This window comes from Syngnathus leptorhynchus, chromosome 12 (assembly GCF_054491065.1).
Source record: "Syngnathus leptorhynchus isolate UIUO chromosome 12, UIUO_Slep, whole genome shotgun sequence".
Classification (NCBI taxonomy): Eukaryota; Metazoa; Chordata; class Actinopteri; order Syngnathiformes; family Syngnathidae; genus Syngnathus; species Syngnathus leptorhynchus.
In genome coordinates, this window is record NC_141206.1 from 936,261 (window position 1) to 945,668 (window position 9,408).

Genomic DNA, 9,408 nt, shown 5'->3' on the forward strand with positions numbered 1-9,408 from the left:
CGGATGGCCACTTTAAATGCATGATTCACAGTAATGTGGCTGCAAATACTTTGTTGTGCCCCCACGTATCACAGCTGGAATGGAGTTTGTCCTCTTGATCGCTGCTTTCACCAAATCTGTAATATGGGCCCTCATGCTGTCCAAAACTAGTAATGCTTTTTTTGTACAAAAAAATTGTTAAGGTTGAATAGATTAGGTTGATCATATTATTATGTTGGAATGTAACCTGTGATAATTAACCTAAGCTTGTCCTGTCTTAACAAAGTAGTAGAACAAAGTGCTAAGATCCTTTGAACTGATTGACCAGCTGCAGAAGATGCATTCAAAGTTGTTCTGTCTACTCAACATCGTAAAACAACCCCTGCTATGATTTGATCAGAGGCCAGGGGTTTCACCCCCATCCTGCCCACTCACACCCCCACCCTGTTTCTCTCAATAAAAATGCTCTTGCAAGAGGCCTGAGTAAGACCACATTCGATCATCACTGTATGCACAGCGACGAATGACTCCCCACTTTCAAGCGCTTAAAAAGGGCATACTGTCTCCCGTTGTGGTTCTTGCAAAAATAAGTTAGAGTGAGCACCACTAACATTTTGGTGCCGTGACCCGGATCTCTCATACCCGCCATCTGGCCGACGGAGGATGACACATCTGTACACCGTCAACGGGCCAGCGTCCATTAGCCAGACCTGGTAAAGAAAGACCTGGGAAAGAAATTCTTTGCTGGGCCAGCATCTTAGGTCTGCCTTCGTCTGACAGACGCGGATTGACAGGATCCGGCAGTTCAATGAACCAGGGAACAAGTAAATTAAAGCCCTAAAATTGTGTGATTGTGTTGTTGTGAAACACGTAAAAGGTAGAAGTGCACAAGATACGGCTTTGGTTTGTCCGAGCTATGAGATACGGCTTTGGTTTGTCTGATCTATGTATGAGATACGGCTTTGGTTTGTCCGAGCAATGAGATACGGCTTTGGTTTGTCCCGGGTATGAAATATGGTTTTGGTTTTTCCAAGCCAAGAAACAGCTGGGGTTTCTAGTCCCAGTGGAAGGAACAGGGCTAAGAAAAAAAACAGAGCTTCTTTTTCTTCATTGAAGAAGGGCGTAGATTCTTTTCTTTTTTTGTCCGTTTTTCCAAGCTGTTTGCATGAAAGTTGTGTGGTTGAGAGTGTGACTGGTAGGATAAATAGACTAAAAACAGTTCTAGCATTAATCCACAGTAATAACACAAGCTAGTATTTTGTTGAAAGATCAATTTAAACCTGCATTGAGGATCCTCAAAGAAAGAAACATTTTGAAAAAAATTGTTTAACCCTGTTTTACCAAAATCACTTTTTAAGGCAGCAGCAATTGCGACACATGGGCCTTGCCATGTGTCGACAGGAGGGATGAGGTCCATCATACATCAACAACTCACTACCTTTGGTTTAGATGCTTACTTGCAAAAATAAGTTAGAGTGAGCACCACTCTCACAAAAATCCTCTCGGTTGCTTGCTGTAATATTCGGTCAACCACTCTAGCATTAGGCTCTCAACCATCCAACCTTTTAGTTTACCTAAAAGAACTTTTACCTCCCACAAGACCGCGATTGGTTGGACTGTTTTTGGCGTGTAATGTCAGGATTGGTCTCTTTACAGATTAACAGGATCACGACAGGAACGTTCCTAACTTGACCCCAAAGTTACTCTGTAGCACTTTCAGATTAGTGAAAGTACATTCCAAAACACAGGTGAAGTGCGTCCTCTCATGGCCAGTTGTTTTCAGCTTGATAGATGTTTCACCTTTCTTGTTGACGCTCCGAGTGAGAGGCAGGTCGAACGTCAGAGGTACTTCATCCGTATTTATGATGGTGTCTGGTCCGATGGAATTCTCTGCTATCTTTCTTCGAATGAATTCATGGAAATTTACTATTTGTTCCTCGTAATCGTGAGGGAGTTGCTGACAGAGTTGTGTGTCCTGACGGACAGACCTTTTCGTTTCATAAATCGCCAACACCATGACACTTCCTTTGAAGTCTTGATATTTCTTTTCGGTAGCGATCGCTTTTGTTGTCAGTCTGATCTGCACGGTGGAAACTATTGGCTCGTGAGTGAACGATTCATTCAAAAAGAACTGCTTCACAAGCACTCACTGAGTGAAGCACTCACTGAGTGAAGCACTCACTGAGTGAAGCACTTACTGAGTGAAGCACTCACTGACTGAAGCACTCACTGACTGAAGCACTCACTGACTGAAGCACTCACTGAGTGATTCGCATTTCCAGTTCACCGCGAGAACGGATCAGTGAGGGAACAAATCCTGGCTTTCCCGTTCGCGAACGAGTCAATGAGTGAACTGACTTCCTGTGCATCAACGGATCAGTCAGTGAAGATGTTGCGTCTCCTGGTGTGAACTATGTAAGCCAGAATGTAGATTTACGATTTACTTATAATAGTCGTGAGTCGTCACCTTATCGTGGTGGAGGGGTTTGCGTGCCCCTATGATCCTAAGAGCCATGTTGTCTGGGGCTTCATGCCCCTGGTAGGGTCACCCATAGCAAAAGGGTCCTAGGTGAGGGGCCAGACAAAGCACGGCTCAGAAGACCCCTTATGATGAAAAAGATATATGGATGTCGTTTTCCCTCGCCCGGACGCGGGTCACCGGGGCCCCTCTCTGGAGCCAGGCCTGGAGGTGGGGCTCGAAGGCGAGCGCCTGGTAGCCGGGCCTTCGCTCATGGGGTCCGGTCGGGCATAGCCCGGAAAGAAGACGTGGGTCCCCCTTCCAATGGGCTCACCACCTATAGGAGAGGCCAAAGGGGTCGGGTGCATAGTGAGCTGGGCGGCGGCCAAAGGCGGGGACTTTGGCGGTCCGATCCCCGGCTGCAGAGGCTGGCTCTAGGGACATGGAATGTCACCTCTCTGGCTGGAAAGGAGCCCGAGCTGGTGTGTGAGGCAGAAAGGTTCAGACTAGACATAGTCGGACTTGCCTCCACACATAGTTTGCGCTCTGGTACAAGCCCTCTCGAGAGGGGCTGGACTCTCTTCCACTCTGGAGTTGCCCACGGTGAGGGGTGCCTGTCGTGGCGGCAATCCCAGAACCCACTGGTGGACACCGGCGGTAAGGGATGCCGTCAAGCTGAAGAAGGAGTCCTATAGGGCCTTTTTGGCCTGCGGGACTCCGGAGGCAGCTGACAGGTACCGGATGGCCAAGCGGAACGCGGCTTCGGCGGTTGCTGAGGCAAAAACTCGGGCGTGGGAGGAGTTTGGCGAGGCCATGGAGAATGACTTCCGGACGGCTTCGAGGAAATTCTGGTCCACCATCCGGCGTCTCAGGAGGGGGAAGCAGTGCACGGTTGTTAGGGTTGAATAGATTAGGTTGATCATATTATGTTGGAATGTAATCAGTAATAATTAACCTAAGCTTGTCCTGTCTTAACAAAGGAGTAGAACAAAGTGCTAAGATCCTTTGCACTGATTGACCAATTGTAGAAGACGCAATCAAAGTTGTTCTGTCTACTCAACATCGTAAAACATCCCCCGCTATGATGTGATCAGAGGCCAGGTGTTTCACCCCCACCTTGGCCACCACACATGTAAATTGTCACCCCCACCCTTCTTCTCTCAATAAATACTGTCTTGCATGAATGCAACGGCAGACTTTGTTCGGACACTGCTGTGTCTACAGCAGCGAACAAATTCTCCACTTGCAGAATTTGTTCGGACATTGTTGTATCTACAATGACGAACAAGTTCTCCACGTGCAAGTGTTCAAAAGGGCATACTGTCTCGTGTGGTTCTTGCACAATAAGTTAGAGTCGGAACATCTCTAACATTTTGGTGCCGTGACCCGGATCCAACATACCCACTGCTGATCGACGGAGGACGACGTGCTGCATTGTCGACAAGCCAGCGTCCATTAGGAGGACCTGGTAAAGAAAAGACCTGGCAAGTAAATTCTTCGCTGGGCCAGCATCTAAGGTCTGCCTTCGTCGAACAACAGTGGATTGACGGAATCCGGCAGTGCAACGAACCAGGGGACAAGTAAGTTAAAGCCCTAAAAATTGTGTGATTGTGTTGTTGTGAAAGGGGTTGAAATCAATCAATCAATCAATCAATCAATCAATCAATCAATCAAGTCAAGTTTATATAGCCCTAAATCACAAGCAGTCTCAAAGGGCTCTGTCCTCTGCATTTAACCCATCCCCATGTGATTTTGATCCATCCCCTGGGGGAGAGGGGAGCAGTGAGCAGCAGCGGCGCCGCGCTCGGGAATCATTTTTGGTGATCTAACCCCCCAATTCCAACCCTTAATGCTGAGTGCCAAGCAGGGAGGCAATGGGTTCCATTTTTATAGTCTTTGGTATGACCCGGCAGGGGTTTGAACCCACAACCTTCCAGTCTCAGGGCGGACACTCTACTACTAGGCCACTGAGCTGGTTGAAAGAAAAAAAAAAAAAAAAAAAAAAAAAAAAAGATACGGCTTTGGTTTGTCCGAGCTATGAGATACGGCTCTGGTTTGTCCGAGCTATGAGACGGCTTTGGTTTGTCCGAGCTATGAGATACGGCTTTGGTTTGTCCGAGCTATGAGATACGGCTCTGGTTTGTCCGAGCTATGAGATACGGCTTTGGTTTGTCCGAGCTATGAAGTTTACGGCTTTGGTTTGTCCAAGCTATGAGATACGGCTTTGGTTTGTCCGAGCTATGAGATACGGCTTTGGTTTGTCCGAGCTATGAAGTTTACGGTTTGGTTTATCCGAGCTATGAGATACGGCTTTGGTTTGTCCGAGCTAAGAAACAGCTGGGGTTCTCGCCCCAGGGGAAGGAACAGGCTAAGAAAAAAAAACAGAGCTTCTTTTTCTTAATTGAGGAAGGGCATAGATTCTTTTTTTTTGGTCTGTTTTTCCGAGCTGTTTGCATGAAAGTTGTGTGATTGAGAGTGTGAATGGTAGTATAAATTAAAAAAAAAAAAAAAAAAAAGGTCAATTCACTACCTTTGGTTCAGATGCTTACTTAAAAAAAAAAAAAAAAAAAAGGTCAATTCACTACCTTTGGTTCAGATGCTTACTTAATTTTTTTTGTAAAGCATGTCCTGTTTGTGTAAAACATAATCCACAAGGAAACATGAGACCTAAGAGAGGCTCATTTCCAAAACCATCTTACCCATTCCAAATCATGCACATGGATTTTATTGGACTCACAGAAAAGAACCTGTGATCAAACTCTTTTGGATTAATGTCAACGCAACTGTTAAAGGACGAACGTTGCCGCAAGTGGCCTACACAGAGAGACCAGCTGAAGTGAACTATACATGTTACATCCAAGGAAACAAGACCCACAAATGCATCAACGACGACTGCTCTCCAGGAGGACACTGGATGGGAGCTTTGGATGTCACTGCTAAGTGTCAGGATGAGAGAGCCATTTCAAGTGGTTGTCCGATGCTGCCCGCCAACTGGACAAGTGTGTGCACCAGTGTGGGTGACAGACCACACCTACAGGATACAACATCATCAGCTGACGACAGCACGCAACTCTTCTGCACGTCGACGCAGGACTGTTGTGACCTTTGACTCTCATGATCCTGTCTGAGGATGGTTCTGGACTTGATGACTGCAACACGACGGTTCCAGCAAGGAAGCAGATCCACCATCGACAGCGTCCCCGCCCCCAATTCAAATAGAGGCAGAATAATCCTCTTCCCCCTTGGTGGCCAGGTAGTCTACCCTGGCCACTGAAGACTGAAGACGACAACCACACGGCAGACACTTCCAGGTTCTCCCCCGACGAAGCAGTGCTGCAGAGGGGGTGAGAATTGTGCTCACCCTCCAACAGTGGGCGTGCCAAGCCCCCGACGGCTGAACAATCATGAGCAATTTTTGTCTTGACTGTTGTTATTGGTAACATTCTGGTCGCCTAAGGCAGAGGGACCGTGTGAGACTTTTCCTGCATTATAACATCTTGCCGCAGGTTTTTCACTCACTCACTAAAATTGATCTACGTAGATTGCAATGATACGCTGTTTCTGTGTTTTTGTTGTTTTTTTTTTTTTTGTTTTTTAAATTGTTTTTCTTGACAACATCATATGATAAACAGGAGGGATATGTTAGGGTTGAATAGATTAGGTTGATCATATTATGTTGGAATGTAATCAGTAATAATTAACCTAAGCTTGTCCTGTCTTAACAAAGGAGTAGAACAAAGTGCTAAGATCCTTTGCACTGATTGACCAATTGTAGAAGACGCAATCAAAGTTGTTCTGTCTACTCAACATCGTAAAACATCCCCCGCTATGATGTGATCAGAGGCCAGGTGTTTCACCCCCACCTTGGCCACCACACATGTAAATTGTCACCCCCACCCTTCTTCTCTCAATAAATACTGTCTTGCATGAATGCAACGGCAGACTTTGTTCGGACACTGCTGTGTCTACAGCAGCGAACAAATTCTCCACTTGCAGAATTTGTTCGGACATTGTTGTATCTACAATGACGAACAAGTTCTCCACGTGCAAGTGTTCAAAAGGGCATACTGTCTCGTGTGGTTCTTGCACAATAAGTTAGAGTCGGAACATCTCTAACAACGGTCAACACTGTTTACAGTGGAGATGGTGTGCTGCTGACCTCGGGATGTCGTGAGTCGGTGGGGGGAATACTTCGAAGACCTCCTCAATTCCACCAACACGCCTTCCTTTGTGGAAGCAGGGCCTGAGGACTCTGAGGCGGACTCTCCAATCTCGGAGGTCGAAGTCACTGAGGTAGTTAAAAAACTCCTTGGTGGCAAGGCCCCGGGGGTGGATGAGATCTGCCCGGAGTTCTTAAAGGCTCTGGATGTTGTGGGGCTGTCTTGGCTGACGCGCCTCTACAGCATTGCGTGGACATCGGGGACGGTGCCTCTGGATTGGCAGACTGGGGTGGTGATTCCCCTCTTTAAGAAGGGGGACCAGAGGGTGTGTTCCAATTACAGGGGAATCACACTCCTTAGCCTCCCTGGTAAGGTCTATTCAGGGGTGCTGGAGAGGAGGATCCGTCGGGAGGTCGAACCTCGGATTCAGGAGGAGCAGTGTGGCTTTCGCCCTGGCCGTGGAACAGTGGACCAGCTCTACACCCTCGGCAGGATCCTCGAGGGTGCATGGGAGTTCGCCCAACCAGTCCACATGTGCTTTGTGGACTTGGAGAAGGCGTTTGACCGTGTCCCTCGGGAGGTTCTCTGGAGGGTGCTTCGGGAGTACGGGGTGCCGAGCCAATTGATAAGGGCGGTTCGGTCCCTGTATCACCGATGCCAGAGTTTGGTCCGCATTTCCGGCAGTAAGTCGGATTCGTTCCCAGTGAGGGTTGGACTCCGCCAAGGCTGCCCTTTGTCACCGATTCTGTTCATAATTTTTATGGACAGAATTTCTAGGCGCAGCCGAGGCGTTGAGGGGGTCCGGTTTGGGGACCTCAGCATCGCGTCACTGCTTTGTGGTGCTGTTGGCTTCTTCAGTCCGTGATCTCCAGCTCTCACTGGAGCCGTTCGCAGCCGAGTGTGAAGCGGTCGAGATGAGGGTCAGCACCTTCAAATCCGAGTCCATGGTCCTCAGTCGGAAAAGGGTGGAATGCCCTCTCCGGATCGGGGATGAGATCCTGCCCCAAGTGGAGGAGTTCAAGTATCTTGGGGTCTTGTTCACGAGTGAGGGCAGGATGGAGCGTGAGATCGACAGGCGGATCGGTGCAGCGTCGGCAGTAATGCGGACTCTGTACCGGTCCGTCGTGGTGAAGAGAGAGCTGAGCCAAATGGCAAAGCTCTCGATTTACCGGTCGATCTACGCTCCTACCCTCACCTATGGTCACGAGCTATGGGTCGTGACCAAAAGAACGAGGTCCAGGATACAAGTGGCTGAAATGAGTTTCCTCCGCAGGATGTCGGGGCTCTCCCTTAGAGATAGGGTGAGAAGCTCGGTCATCCGGGAGAGACTCGGAGTAGAGCCGCTGCTCCTCCACGTTGAGAGGAGCCAGATGAGGTGGCTCGGGCATCTCATCAGGATGCCTCATGGACGCCTCCCCGGGGAGGTGTTCCGGGCATGTCCCACCGGTAGGAGACCCCGGGGACGACCCAGGACGCGCTGGAGAGACTACGTCTCTCGGCTGGCCTGGGAACGCCTTGGGATCCCCCGGGATGAGCTGGAGGAAGTGGCTGGGGAGAGGGAGGGCTGGGAGTCCCTCCTAAAGCTGCTGCCCCCGCGACCCGACCCCGGATAAGCGGAAGAAGATGAAGATGAAGAAGAGGTTTTAAATAACGTGTATGCATACATTGTATGCCAATATATCGACTGCAGTTTCACATTAGATTGCTGATTTGAGATGCAGTTTAATTATTATTATTAGTATTAGTATTATTATGAAAATTATTGTTTCAATTATTAATCAATTATTATTGTGAAAAAGGATGACCAAAAATTAGCTCCCAACAAATTATTTTTGAGAGGAAAGGTGTCATTTGAGGAACGAAAAAACTGTTTCAATAAGTGGATTGTATCTCCAAACTCTACTACTGCTGCAAGTTTTGTTGCAGCCCGGGAGATAATAAAGCGCGGAAATCCAAATAATTCAAAAAATTAAAGGGGTTGCCTCTCCGCACAAACAATAGATCAGCAGATCAAGGACATCAATTCAGCTCCAGCTTTCTCAATTGCCTGTGATGGATGAGTCACATGGTGTGGTGATGGTGTGACATGACCGATATCGAACAGACAGCTCTGCTATGCAGGTACGTGAACTCTAAGAAGAAATGATCAAATTGATACCACTATTTTTCTTTACACTATTTTAATGGCAGGCATACAATGTATGTATTGACAAGTATGTTGCATTATAAAAGGCTTTTAGATTTTTGCGGCTCCAGACCTGTATGGTTTTTGTTTGTTTGTTTTTTTGGGCCAATATGGCTCGTGGAACATTTTGGGTTGCCGAACCCTGTTGTAGGTGTTGTAGTATAGAAAGAAATGTGTTGAGCCAATTATTATTATATAGATAATAAAAAAAAAACTTAGTAGAATCACCACTCTTAAACAACAGTGTGATCAGTGTATTGAGTTAAATTTCAGGTGCAATGATATTGCAGCCGGCCACAATCAGCTAGGCATAGTTTATGACATGACCAGTTCGTACCTGAGTGTGGGGGGCGACACCCCCCAGTGTGTGTGTGTGTGTGTGTGTGTGTGTGTGTGTGTGTGTGTTGTATTCGGGTTCTGATTGAGCAGTTTGGCTGCATAAAATAATAAAATAATTGTACATATATGAGCATCATATTGTACAGAGATTGTCTACCCTGATAGAACATGTCCACATTGCCGTTGCTCCCTCTTCAAGATTTATAATCGTGCATTACGTAATCAGTTTAATGAAACTGACTACTGAATGAACAAAAATACGCTACCTGCAATCACGCAAAATTTAA